The following is a 15,426-nucleotide window of genomic DNA, read 5'->3' as shown; positions in this document are numbered from 1 at the left end:
ACTAAATAATTAATTAACACACCAAATTAATTAATATAATCGATTATTATACTACTTAACAACCAATTAATTAATTAACACTCCAAATAAATAAAATAAACTATAGTAATACTAACATAAGAAATAATTACTAAAAAATTGGGTTGTTACAAGGCATATGCAGGGGATGACGAGGCAAAGGTGGTGAGGTTACAAACTCACAAACGCCAACTCGAATTGACTCAAATGGAAGAAAAGGAGACAATCAACGATTTCACAATGAGAATCACTTGGCCGGTGAATCAAGTGAAGGCATGCAGAGAAACTGTTACGGAGTAGTATGTTATTTCTAAGATCTTGCGTTCTTTAACACCAAGATTTGACAATATAGTTGTGGCGATTGAGGAATCTAAGGATCTTGCGACGATGAGCAAAGAAAAGCTGCAAAACTCTCTTGAGGCTCATGAGCAAACGATGGAAGAGAGAAATAATGATAAGGCAAAGGCATAGATCGCTTTGCAAACTCGTTTCAATGAGAAGAATACGAGATTGAAAGGAAAATGCCCCATGAAAAGAAAAGGGATTTTTTATAATTTTGGTGGAAGAAAGTCCTAATATTCAAAGAATTTGACCTGTCAAAGGGGTGAGAGAAGCCGCAACAAACATGGTGGTCAAGGAAACTTTAGAGGTGAAAAGAATAGGTTTGACAAGAGCAAGGAGCAGTGATATAAGTGTCAACGGTTTGGTCATTTTGTAAAAGAATGCAATGCAAACAAGAAGGAATCTCAAGGGCATGAAGCCAAGGTTGCAATACAAGAGTTTGATGAAGAGAATACACTCTTGGTGATGATCACAGAAGGGGATTGCAGCAGCAAATAGCTGTGAGAGAGTAGTTGAAGCAGCTCAAAGAATTCTGTAAAATTGAATTGTGACCGGTTGAATGATACAGTTAACTGGTTGCATGAAGAGGAAGAATCCATGATGAGTTTTAAAGGATTTCAATAAGTGAGGAGTGGTATTTGGACTCGGGTTGTTCAACTCAGATGGTGGAGGGATGGACTGGTTTGTTAAAATCATTGTGCCATAAAGAACAAAGTAAAGTTCGCGGATGACACCACTCCAGTGACCGATGGGATCAGTGATATTTTGATCATGAAGAGGGATGGTGGACATTCCTTGATCAGAGATGTTTTATACATTCATGGAATAAAATGTAACCTTCTAAGTATTGACCAATTACTTGAGAAGGGTTACAAGATTCACATGGAAAACATGGGATGGCGCATTATAGATGCAAATGGAGTTTTGGTCCTTAAAGCGCCTATGACTGCCAATAGAACCTTCAAGGTTGAGTTGAAGGTTATGGATCATATAGTCTTGCTAATGCAGCAACTATAGAAGAGTGGATGTGGCATTATCGTCTTGGGCATCTCAACTTTAGAGATCTCAAAGACTTGCAAAAGAATAGAATGGTAACGGGGCTGCCATCGATCAACATACCAGCTGAAATTTGTGAATAATGTTTGCAAGAAAAGCAATATAAGGGTTGTAAGACCCCAATTTTGGCCCTAAGATCCCTCATGGCCCATATCATATCATACCATGGCCTCAAGGATCATTGCATGCCCTAGCTTCCCTCCTAGTGGGTAGGTTGCCTTGTGAGTGTGATTCTTGATCACCAAGCATGTTTTGCATTTGTATATATTTGCTTTTTCATATGTTTACTAACCAAAAAGTACAAAAATATTGTCAGCTAACCTTGTTACTTGCAGCTGAAGCAATCATCAGCAATTAGGTCAAAATCAGTCAAAGTCAGTCATTGCAGTGGATGGTGGCCATTCTTGCAGAATTTGGGCACCATGATCAATAATCAAGAGTTCATATGACTTATGACATCATTTGGAATCATGATATCAAGGAATTAGGGTTTGGAATTCATCAGAAGGTACTTCAGTCATCCAAAACCCTAGAAAGTCAAACTTGGTCAACTGTCCATTTAATCAGGGATTTGATGATGGGATTTGGTCTGAGAGGTCTCATTCATGCCTATACAAGCTTCATATATCATGTCAAGCATCCACAGTGAAGAAAATAAAGTCAGACAGGAAATTTCCAGAAATAGAAAGTTGACCTGTAATTCAAATTTGCCAAAAATGGAAACTTCTTGATCTTAAACTTACATCATGATACAAGCTTCAAATGAATTTTTGCCCAACATGAAAGTTGAAGATCTTGTTCTTCCATTTCCAAAAAGTCCAAGAACACTCAATTCCCATGTATGGTTGGCAAGTTATGATCAATTCAATCTCAAAAATTCTTGAACTTCAAAAGGCCATATCTCTCAAACCATTTGGCCAAATTGGGTGGGGTTTTTTCCAACAAGTCACATTTGATCCCCTCTTTCCAAAAATGTCATCATCATGCACCAAAACATTACAAATCAAAATGGCCTTTTTGGACTTGCATAATTTATTTTCAAGTGAGGGTGAAAAGTGAATTTTTAAATTAACCAATTCCAATCCATTTTTCCATTTGGATAAGTTCTGAATTGACATTTTTGACATGTTACAAAGCACATTTCGTGCAGACTTACACCCCATTGCCAAGTTGGTGAAATTTAGCAAAATGACAAAAAATGATTCATTTGAGATAATTGTGTTTAGCACTCCACTTAGTAACCTTAAACAGCAAATATATAGCACCTTTTCTGTCAATTGGAACCCTAGCAGCCTCATTTCCAACAAAAAAAACCTTTGCTCTCAAAAAACACCTTCTTCATTTTTTTCGAAATCCCTCAAAAAACACCAAAGAACCCATTCATTTATTGTTTGTTCATTCACATACAAACCATTTGGAGGCCTTTGCAAGCACCATTCGCCAACTGGAACAACATTTTCGTGTTCTGTTTTTCCAAGTTTCAACAATGGCAAATCACGATTTGGACTATTTCAAGGAGAGCTGAACTTTAAACCTTCCTTCATTCACCTCCTGGACACCTCTTGAACATCTGTTTGAGCTTACAACATCCAAACAACACTGTTTCATTGAGTTCTTCAAATCAAGTGAGTTTTTCGACTTCTTTATTTTTCCAAATCTTGCTATACATCATGTAGGTCTTACTTAGCTGGTTGTTTTAAGCTTTGAATCATGTCAAATGGTTGGCTATTTAGGAAGATATGCTGTTTGTAAGTTTGGTGTATGAACTTGTTCTTGCTCGATTTGCCTTGCTTGAAATGATTTAGTGAAATTGGATGCTACATTCTTGTTGTATGTTGTTTGCTGACTCTATTGGTATGGCTAATTTCAAATTCTGGGCGATTTAATTTTTCATGATTGAATGAAAGTGATGAAGTTATACTGTGGCTGTTGAAACCCTAAGAACCATTTTCCAGATTTCCTTTAAATCATGTTTGGTCTTTGCTTTGGAATGATGTTGCATGAATCTACTGTTTCATTGCCATGCTGTTTATGAAGTTCTGGTTGAAATTTGTTTTATGATGATTTGAATGAACAAGATGAAGGTGCTGTTCTAAAACCCTAAAGTTGCCCAGAATTCGTGAATGCTGTTGGCTGTTGTTGGTATCGTGTGTGCATGAAATCTACTGTTCCATTCGCATGAGACCATTCCCAGCGTGCCACATTACTAGACAATACTCACCGTTTCATTTAATTGGTAGCATATTTACCATATTGCCACCGTGCCTAATTGTTTTTAATTAATCATATGCTATTTCATTTATTTCTTTTTCAATAATCATTCATTTTATTACTCAACTTCTAAAAATCATAATTCACTCAATTCAATTCCAAAATTCATGAAAATTTTTGCACCATGCTCATGTGAATGTCTACTATTTTATCATGATTTTTAATGATTTTTTGGATGGCTGGATTTTTAATGGCATTAGGGTTCTTGACATGTATGCATATTTTGTACCTTTTGCCAATTCAATTGTGAAATGATGAGGATATATCCAATGACCCTGAAATTTTTTGTGGTTAATCTACACTCATTCATGTTTATTTTGATATAGAGTTCTTGAATTTATCTTATCTGGTTGCTGAGTTATGAATTTTTGAAGTAGGGTGTGACAATGTGTGTCACACCAATGATATGCAATTTCATGATTTTTGTTGACATGCTTCCTGACCTCCAATTGATGTGAAATTTTGCATGAACCTTCTCTTATATGTCTAGTTGACTTGTGATTTTTCTTGGAATTAATTATGCCATTTCCTAATTGTTTGAGATTTTTCTCCCCTGTCTAGTCAAATGTTGACTTTGTGTGGCACATCTTGCCATTCCATTTGGGAAATTCTCATACTTTATTGGATGATCATGAAATTTTACATGTGCATACTAGACATCTTAAGCTTTGCCATGGTGTTGATCCCATTCATTTCTCATATGTTATCACTGAGTTATGAATTTTTGAAGTTGATACATGTTTGGTTGACTTCTTTGAGCATGCTTAAGCTTGCCTTGCCTTTCTGATTTTCATGGACCATCTTCCCATGATCCAAATGAGCTGAAATTTTATATGCATGTCATGTTATGGATTGTGATTGACCATGATTTATTTGCTGATTTTTGGAATTGTCTATGATTGGTTTTGAGCTAAGTCTTGCTGTTGACTTCTATGAGCTTTCATTTGCCATGCTTTGACTTCCTTTGCTTATGAAATCATGATGATGAATGATATGAATGTGGGACCAATTGAGTTTGCTTCTTGATTGTTTAAACTTGATTTTGGTTAACTATCCCTTGCTGTTTTGACTTTCTCGTTTCATTTTGACCCTAGGCTTGTCCTAGTGGTCTTGTTGCTTATGTTTGAGCTCATTGTTTCAGGTTAAGCAACAATGCTCCAAAGAAATCATACAAATTTGATTAAGCTTGATTGTTTATCATGAGCTAACCTTTGTTTTGTAGGTGGCTTGACTCATATGATTTGAGTCTTGTGCTTTGCACATTTGCCTGTCTGTTTTGATTGTTGGTTTCTACCTCCTTCTGATTTAAACTGTTGAACCGTGTACTGATTTGTTTGACTATTTCAGGTACCATTAGTTGCTTAGTTCTTTGAACTTGCTTTGCTTTGCTTTAATAGCAATTTGCTTTGAGGTATAATCCCTTTTTCTTCATGTAGTCTGGAAGACCTGGACTGTTACTTGGCCAGGCAACTGTCTGAAGTCCTCCTTAAGAGGCAATGCTTGTGTGTGTTTACATTTGTCCCAAGCAGGAAAAGCCCCTTCAAATAAGGCAATTGGTAGATCAAAGAGATAAGCAACCTATCTCCTACTATTCTGTGAGTCTTCTCCTTGCTCCCATTACATGGTTGTAGCATTGAGATCCAAGCCCAAGATCAATCGAGTCAATAATTTGTGGAGAGAGTTCCTACTTTCTGAACTCCCACACCTTCTGATATTCAAATGCTCTCCCTGATCAGGGATAAGAGCAATGAGGCACACCCCTCATATCCTTTCATCTGCTTCACCTTAGCCCCTCAATGGCAAGGTTAAGAGCACCTGTGACCCTATTCCAGTTGGCTTCAATGCCTAACCCTTTTGTATGAGCCTCCTTGTTTGGTTATAGTGTGTGCTGATTGATTGCATTGTTTGATCACTTATTTCATATACACATGTCTGCTTGCATGCTTTGTGCACTCATCATCATTTATTGCTCATTAATGCATAACCATCTCATTTGTCTTTATGACTTATCATTGTTGTTTACCCATTGAGGACAATTGTAAGACCATCCATTGGCCATTGCTCCTAGGATATGGAAGTGAGTATAAGACCATCTCATTGGCCACTCATTTTATCTTTGCTTGTTGCCTTGTTTGATTGTATGTGAGGATGCAATTATAAGTCCCTGTAAGTTGGCATTTGCTTTCCTATGATCACATGTTGCATTGTTTGATTGTATGCGAGGATGCAATTATAAGTCCCTGTAAGTTGGCATTTGCTTTCCTATGATCATATGTTGCATTGATTGATTGTATGCGAGGATACAATTGTAAGTCCCTGCAAGTTGGCATTTGTATTCCTAGGACCATACTGTGGAGGTTAGAGTAAGCCCAGACAGATTGGCATCTGACATCCATGTTTGCTTTTCTTTGTTTATGTGAGGATGCAATTGTAAGTCCCTGCAAGTTGGAATTTGCTTTCCTAGGATCATATGTTGGATATTGGTATAAGTCAAGACAGATTGGCATCCGGTATCCAAGTTTCATTTTGTTAGGAGATTAATATAAGTCCATTGAGTGGCCTCTGATATCCATTTCTGTTTCAGGAGACTGGTGTAAATCCATCTATTGGTATCCGGTATCCACCTTTTATTTCTTTGTTTGAGGAGATTAGTGTAAGACCATTGAGTGGCCTCTGATATCCCGTTCTGTTTTAGGAGATTGGTATAAGCCCAGTGATTGGCATCCGGTATCCGCTTTTCTTTCTTCTTTGTTTGTTTGTTATTATCCATTGCTTATTCCAAAGGACACACTTGAATCATCTTCTATATGATTTCAAGAGGTGAACCTTCTAAGAAGTTTTACAATCCATCTTCATCCATTCATCCTCATTATGTCCTAAACCTTTTCACACATTGATTTCAAACTTGACATAGATATTGTGCAAACATCTTCATGTTTTCAAACTAAAAACCTGGACCTCAAGTCCTTGACTTTTTTTCAAACTCCATTTCATAACACTTCTTTTGAATCAATCTTAATCATACTTTGACTCCACTTTCATAATCACAATCAATTAACTTCACCCATTCACTTGTTTTGGCTTTGTCCATTGTTAATCTTTTCATGCATTAGCCATAGGTTTCAATTATCATTGTGGTTGATGTAAACCTCACCCTATCCTTAGTGAGTCGACAGTAAGACTTCCGTACTGAAAACAGGGTTAACCCCTCTAGTACGTCGAAGCTATCCTCGCATGGTGGATGTTGGTTTTGGTCGAGTGTTCTCCCATTGATAATGAAAAGCCTCAGTGCTTGTGTTTAAAATTGAATCCACCAACTTTTGGAAATCTTTTAGCCGAACTACGGCGTTTTGATCCTTACCTTTGATGGAAGGTACGTAGGCAACGGGTTCATCCGTTCAAACCCAATAAAAATTGTATATTCTTTTCTCATCATCCCAATCATGTTTGCACAATACTTATGTCATAACAAATAACAATTTTTATACAACAAGTGTGAAAAGGGCTCCCTAGGAGTACCTAGGACGTAGTGGGTGCCTAACACCTTCCCATTGCGTAATTTACCCCTTACCCAGACTCTCTGATCTTTTTATTAGTTTTCTACGTGTAAAACTTCTTAGGCTTTTGTTCGCTTTTTAGCCAGTCCTTTGGATAAATAAAAGTGTGGTGGCGACTCGAAAATTCATTGTATCCCTTGCTTATGATTTAATCGATAGATCATATAGCGACGAATACACCGCTACAGAAAAGTGGCGACTCTGCTGGGGAAAATAATCCTTGGTGGTATTGCCTACTTTTCACCCTTGTTGTGATATATTACTATTTGTTATATGACATATTTTTGTACCATTTGGGATAACTGTATTGATTGTAATGTTTGAATTGCTTGATATACAATTGCTGTTTGCTTTGGTGATCTGTGAGATGAGTTCTGTACCCGAACTCGAGTGCACTCTAGGATAGGAGAATGGCATAGTCTTGTTGACTGGTGTGGAGTATTCCTTAGCCAGTCGACTTGCGAGTCCATTCACTTGGTGGAGGTCATGTTGGATTAATAATGTCACACAAGTTATTTGTGGTTAGGCATTATTCTTTCAATCATGTGCCGCAGAAGCCAAGGGCCTTAGTTTACCAAACCCATCTTGGCCTATTTTTTAGGACTGTAGTGCGTAGGTCGTTCAGATGTAAGTTCTGATGCGATTGTCACGCGATACTACACTCGTAAGAGTTTCTCTTGAGAATATTCTTGGAATACGAGTATTCGTTCCTCCGATAATATTCGAAAGATGGAACGATGATTATGGGAACCTCTGATAGAACATGTCTGGCAGGTTTAAACCCTAGTACACTCCCTTTGGGTGGTTCTTAACCGAGACTCCATGCTCGTGACTCTCAACAAACCCGTGATTCGTGGTTGAGTCGTTCAGACAACCTTAATATCAATGGATCCTGGATCAGGTGTAAAACCTAAATCCACCAAAGCGGCTGGTTGATATTAAGGAGGTTCGAACCGGTTCATGTACCGTTAATATCAATGGAACTTGGGTGTCGATAAGGTGAAAACCTAAATCCACCAAAATGGATGATTGATATTAGGGGTACATAGAGCTTTCCCACGACCTTTGTTTGGTGTGCTTTGCTTGATCCTTGAGTGTGTTTGTTGCATTCATGCATTCACGCATTCATCCGCATTCATGTCATCACAAAAAGGAAATTTTCAAGGAACTTAAAAAAGGGTTTATTTGCAAAATTTTCAGACATGGAAAGACCAAAGAGGCATACAAAGAAGTACAGCTTTAGACAGCCCGATGTAAAAGAGTTAAGGAATCTGACATCATATGTATTAGATCCCTTGGGTTTCAAAGCTCGCTATGGGAAGCTTCTGCCTCTGCTCACCACTCAGGTTGACGAAGGGTTGATGAGTACTCTGGCTCAGTTCTACGATCCGTTGCATCATTGCTTCTTATTTCCGGACTTCCAGCTGTTGCCGACTTTGGAGGAATATTCTCATCTCATTGGGATTCCAATTCTGGATCAAGTGCCGTTCAGTGGCTTAGAGGATATTCCATCTGCTCGAGAGATTGCCAGTTTGTTGCATATAGATGAAGATCTGATTAGAGCTAACCTGACTACCAAAGGCGGAATTCAGGGTTTTCCTTCCGAGTTCCTCATTGCCCAAGCTACCTTTTATGGGAAGGCCATGAGTGAGGATGCCTTTGAGGCTCTATTCGTGCTGCTCATCTATGGATTAGTGCTATTTCCCAACTTCGACAAGTTCGTGGACATGAACGCCATTAGGATCTTCTCAGTTCTTAATCCGGTTCCGACTTTGTTGGGCGATGCTTATTTCTCTCTGCACCTGAGAAATATGAAGAATGAAGGAGTCATTGTCTGCTGTTTACCCCTGCTGTACAAGTGGTTTATTTCGCACTTGCCGCAGACAGTTGCTTTCAAGGAGAACAAGGGATGTCTACGGTGGTCTCAGAGACTCATGTCTCTCACCAACGATGATATCACCTGGTATGATCGCGTGTATGATACCGTCCAGATCATCGACTATTGTGGTGAATTCCCTAATGTGCCTCTTCTTGGCACATGTGGTGGGATTACCTACAATCCTATTCTTGCACGACGTCAGCTTGGGTTCCCCCTGAAGGATAAACCTAATAGCATTCTGTTAGAAGGTGTGTTCTTTCAGGAGGGTAAAGATCCCCAAGGCCTGAAAGCCAGATTTGTCCGTGCTTGGCGCAGTATTCACAAGAAGAGTAGGAATGAGTTGGGTCCAAAGAACTGCATTGCTTTGGAGCCATACACCTCTTGGGTCAGACAAAGAGCTGCCACTTACTTGATGCCGTATGATCATCCGAGACCTACACCGTTGGATGTGGCTGGGCCTTCAACCCTCCCTACCCAACGTATAGAGGAGTTGAGAGAAGAAGACCTTTCGCGTGCTTGGATCCGTGAGAGAGAGGAATTGCTGCAGCAGCTCAAGGAGAAGGACGCGATGATTGAATTCCTCGAGCACCAAGTGATCGATGATCCGAACGACGCTTGGACTTCTCTGCTTCCTCAGTCTTCCAAATTCTGGAAGAGGAAGTATGATCGACTTGCAAAGGAGAAAGCTGACATGGAAGCGGCCTATGAGAGAGAGATCAAGAAGTTGTGCACTTCTCGTCTTCCAGCATCCCGAGCTTCTAGGGATCCATAGGATGTCATTTACCTTTTCTCTTTGTAATTTAAAATGCTGTACTTTTTTGTCTTGATGTATTGAAGGAAATATTTTCCATGAGGAATCAAAAATGCTTAAATTAATCAAAATATTGCAAATAATACCCTAAGGGTTCCTTGAAAACAAAGCATTTGCACAAGCATTCCATGCATCATTCTTGCATAAACAGGTACCCTTTGTTTCTGGTCTTCTTGTCCTAACCTCTGTTCTTCATTTATTTTGAAGACAAGCTGATTCACCGGTATTATACACGAGTCAACTCCGCAAGAATCATGGAGCAATTGGAACAAGAGAACAGAGAATTGAAGGAAGAGGTCGCCAGACTTGGCGCTTTGATGGAGCAACTCCTTGCCGCTCAGAATCAACCTGCTCCGACGCCTGCAACTCCTGCTCAGAGGACAGTCATTTCAGAAGTGGCTACTTCTACAGTGCCAGTCAGCGCCCATGCGCCCAATGCCATGCCGCCCGGGTTTCCTTGGGGCATGCCCCCAGGTTTCATGCCAGATATTCCTGCGCCAACCTTTGCTCAAATGCCGGCGTCTAGCTCGGTCCCTATCGCCGCTCCTCCTGTCGTGCATACCATGCCAAGGGTAGACGACATCATCTATCACTCCGAGCCATCTGAGGGCTCAGACGTTCATGAAAAGATGGATGCCATGAACGATCAATTCCTTGAGTTGAGAAAGGAATTGAGGACTCTTCGAGGCAAAGACCTATTCGGCAAGTCTGCAGCCGAACTGTGCTTAGTTCCCGGTGTGAAGATACCGATCAAATTCAAGGTCCCTGACTTTGAAAAATACAAAGGGAACACTTGTCCACTTGCTCACCTGGTCATGTACGCCAGGAAGATGTCGACACAGACTGATAATGATCAACTCCTGATTCATTATTTCCAAGATAGTCTGTCTGGTGCTGCGCTCAGATGGTACATGAGCTTGGACAGCGCCAATATCAGATCCTTCAATGACCTTGGCGAAGCTTTCGTCAAGCAATATAAGTACAACGTCGATATGGCGCCTGACCGAGATCAACTCAGGTCTATGTCGCAGAAAGACAAAGAATCGTTCAAGGAGTACGCCCAGAGATGGCGAGAGCTGGCAGCTCAAATCACTCCACCGCTGGAAGAGAAGGAAATGACCAAGATCTTTCTGAAGACTCTTGGCTCATTTTATTATGAGCGGATGGTAGCAAGCGCTCCCTCTGATTTCACCGAGATGGTGAACATGGGGATGCGTCTCGAAGAAGGTGTCCGTGAAGGACGGTTGGCTAAGGATGATAGCTCTTCCTCTAAACGATATGGGGCGTTTAAGAGGAAAGAAGGTGAAGCACACGCTGTTCAATCTCAGCCCAAACACAGAAGACCCTCTGTTCAGAGGAATCCTGCACGACATGCCAGTCATCAGCACCAGGTGGCTCACGTAGCACCTGTTTTCAAGGACAATACTCCTCAACATCAGCAATATCAACCTCAACAATATCAGCATCAGCAGCAATATCAACAACCGCAGTACCATCAGCAACAATCTCGTCCACAGCAACAGGCTTACCAGCCTCGTGGGAGTACGAGTAATCAGGCAAACATGGGTTACGAAAGGAAGAAGATCAGTTTTGATCCGATTCCTATGTCGTATGCGGAGTTATATCCCTCTCCAATAGAGCGGAAGTTGGTTTCTCCGAGAGATCCTCCGGCTATACCGGTCAACCCTCAGTGGTGGTATAAGCCTGACCTACACTGTGTCTATCATTCTGGCGCTCCGGGCCATGATATAGAAAATTGCTTCCAGCTGAAGACTAAGGTGCAAGACCTTATGAGAAGCGGAATCCTGAGTTTTGAGGACTCAAGCCCGAACGTCACCAAGAACCCATTGCCTGCGCATGGGAAATCTGTCAACATGATTCAAGAATGCCTTGGGAAGTACAAGGTCAAGTATGTCAGCCACATCAGGCAGTCGTTGGTTGAATTACATCGGATGCTGTGTCAGTACAGCTACTTGGAGCATAACCACGACAAGTGCCGCGTTTGTTCGGTTAGTCGTTTGGGTTGCGATCAAGTACGCAGAGAACTTCAGAAGTTGTTGAATGAAGGTACCATTGAGATTCTGCAGAATCGCAATGTTGATGAAGTCGAACCTGAAGTGAACGTCATTTCACCAGTGTTCAAGCTGCCTGAACCAGTTGTTATTTGCTATAATAGCAACAAGCCGAAGGTTTCCCCTTCCTTGGTCATTAAACCAGCTGGCCCTGTGCCCTATTCATCTGACAAAGTTGTACCCTTCAGATACAATCCTGTTGCTGTCCAGGATGGGGTCGAAATGCCTTTACCTTCCACTTCCGTCACCAACATTGCTGACGTCAGTGGGTTGACCCGAAGTGGTCGTGTATTTTCTGCGCCTCCAAAGGCTACTGCTTCTGATACTGTTGAGCGTCCGGTTGGGACCGCTGTGAGCATTCAGAATCCGGCACCTGATGTTGCCAAACCCTCCTCATCCGTACAAAAGACTCCTGTTTCTTCAGTTGGCCCAAGTGGCATTGTTGATGAAGAATCTGATGAGATGCTGAGGCTCATCAGAAAGAGCGAGTACAATATTGTAGACCAGCTTCTACACACGCCCTCCAAGATTTCTATTCTTTCTCTACTGCTGAATTCAGAACCCCATAGGGAATCTCTGCAGAAAGTCTTGGGTCTGGCGTACGTTGATCATGACGTCACTCTCGAGCAATTTGATAGTATTGTTGCAAACATCACCGCTTGCAACACTTTGAGCTTTTGTGACGCTGATCTCCCTGAGGAGGGAAGAGACCACAACATGGCTTTACACATCTCTATGAATTGCAAATCTGATGCAATGTCCAATGTGTTGGTAGACACTGGATCTTCTCTTAATGTATTGCCAAAATCCACACTCTCTCGACTGTCATATCAAGGTCCTCCTATGAGGCAGAGTGGGGTTGTTGTGAAGGCGTTTGATGGGTCGCGCAAGACCGTGATCGGGGAAGTTGATCTCCCTATCAAGATAGGACCAAGTGATTTCCAAGTTACTTTCCAAGTAATGGATATCCACCCATCTTACAGCTGTCTCTTAGGCAGACCATGGATTCACGAGGCTGGCGCCGTGACATCCACCCTACACCAGAAGCTGAAATTTGTGAAGAACAAGAAATTGGTTGTAGTAGGGGGAGAAAAGGCTCTCCTGGTTAGCCATCTGTCTTCTTTCTCGTACATTGACGCAGAGGATGAAGTTGGAACTCAGTTCCAAGCTTTATCTATTGATGAACCAATCGAGAAGAAGTCTCCTTCATTCACTTCCTACCGTGATGCTAAGCTGGCCATTGAATGTGGTGCAGTTGCTGGTTTGGGGAAGGTGATTGAACTTGAAGACAACAAATCCCGGGCTGGCATTGGCTATGGTTCTGGGGCATGCAATGAGCAAGGTTTGTTCAAGAGTGGAGGGTTCATTCACGCCGATCAACCTGAAGAAGAGGAAGCTGCTGCCATCATTGAAGAGGAAGCAGAGGACATGAACAATTTTGTTATTCCTGGTGGTGTCTGCCACAATTGGGTCGCTGTAGATGTTCCTACAGTCATCCATAGATCAGAGTAATTGTTCATTTTGTTTAAAACCCTTCTCCCATGCCAAAAGGAGAAGTGATGACATTGTTGGCAGCATTTAATACAATGATGTTTTCATTCAATTAATGCATTGTTTAACATTTGTTTTTCCTTTGTTTTCACTTTTTGCTTTTCTGCATGAAATCAGTGATCACAAAAAACCATAAAAATAAAAAAAAATAAAAAAATAAAAAAAAAAGCAAACATTTTTCATCTGCATAATGGTTTGCTTGTTTAAATGCTGAAGTTTTTTCCTTAACCAAAATCATTATGCAGATTGATCCTAAAACCCATTGAACATAATGATCCAACGCCATCTCCCAATTTTGAATTCCCTGTATTTGAGGCAGAAGAAGATGACGTTGAGGGGGTTCCTGACGAGATTACCCGTCTCCTTGAGCACGAAGAGAAGATCATTCAGCCGCATCTCGAAGACTTGGAAACAGTCAACTTGGGGTCCGAGGATTGTGTTCGCCTGGTGAAGATTGGGGCACTTCTTGAAGAGTCTGTCAAGGAAGATTTGATCAGTTTGCTACGAGAATATTCAGATATCTTTGCTTGGTCCTATGAAGACATGCCGGGTTTAGATACAGATATTGTGCAACATTTCCTGCCTTTGAAGCCTGAGTGCGTGCCTGTGAAGCAGAAGCTCAGAAGAACTCATCCAGATATGGCAGTGAAGATCAAAGAGGAAGTTCAGAAGCAAATTGATGCGGGGTTTCTGGTGACTTCTACATATCCTCAATGGGTGGCCAATATTGTGCCTGTTCCTAAGAAGGACGGAAAGGTCCGCATGTGCGTTGACTATAGAGATTTGAATAAAGCTAGCCCAAAAGATGATTTTCCTCTACCACACATTGACATGTTGGTAGACAATACAGCTAAATTCAAAGCCTTTTCCTTTATGGACGGATTTTCTGGATATAATCAAATCAAGATGGCACCAGAGGATATGGAGAAGACAACATTCATCACACCTTGGGGAACATTCTGTTATCGAGTGATGCCCTTCGGTTTGAAGAACGCCGGAGCCACGTATCAACGAGCTATGACTACCTTGTTTCATGACATGATGCACAAGGAGATCGAAGTCTATGTTGATGATATGATCGCTAAGTCCCGAACGGAAGTTGAGCATGTTGAGCATTTGTTGAAGCTTTTTCAGCGTTTAAGAAAGTTCAAACTTCGCCTGAATCCGAACAAGTGTACATTTGGAGTCCGTTCCGGCAAATTGTTGGGTTTTGTGGTAAGCGAAAGAGGTATAGAGGTTGATCCTGCCAAGGTCAAAGCAATACAAGAGATGCCTGCACCCAAAATTGAGAAGCAAATCCGAGGTTTTCTTGGCCGCTTGAACTACATTTCCAGATTTATATCCCACATGACTGCCACATGTGCGCCGATATTCAAGCTCCTCCGGAAAGATCAGTCTCATGATTGGACTGAGGATTGCCAGAAAGCTTTCGACAGTATCAAGGAGTATCTGTCTGAACCTCCGATCCTGTCTCCGCCTGTGGAAGGAAGACCTCTGATTATGTACTAGACAGTTCTTGAAGACTCGATGGGTTGTGTACTCGGTCAACAAGATGAATCAGGGAAGAAGGAGTTTGCTATCTACTATCTCAGTAAGAAGTTTACTGATTGTGAGTCTCGGTACTCTATGCTTGAGAAGACGTGCTGCGCTTTGGCTTGGGCTGCTAAGCGTTTGCGCCAGTACATGATAAATCATACAACTTGGTTGATATCCAGAATGGATCCAATTAAGTATATCTTCGAGAAGCCTGCTTTAACTGGGAGGATTGCCCGTTGGCAGATGTTGTTGTCTGAGTATGATATCGAGTATCGAGCTCAGAAAGCTATCAAAGGTAGTATCTTGGCTGACCATCTAGCGCACCAGCCGATT

Source organism: Lathyrus oleraceus, chromosome 3, assembly GCF_024323335.1.
Source record: "Lathyrus oleraceus cultivar Zhongwan6 chromosome 3, CAAS_Psat_ZW6_1.0, whole genome shotgun sequence".
In the NCBI taxonomy this organism is placed as follows: domain Eukaryota; kingdom Viridiplantae; phylum Streptophyta; class Magnoliopsida; order Fabales; family Fabaceae; genus Lathyrus; species Lathyrus oleraceus.
The sequence above is the reverse complement of the archived record's forward strand: the minus strand, read 5'-3'. Positions refer to the sequence as shown.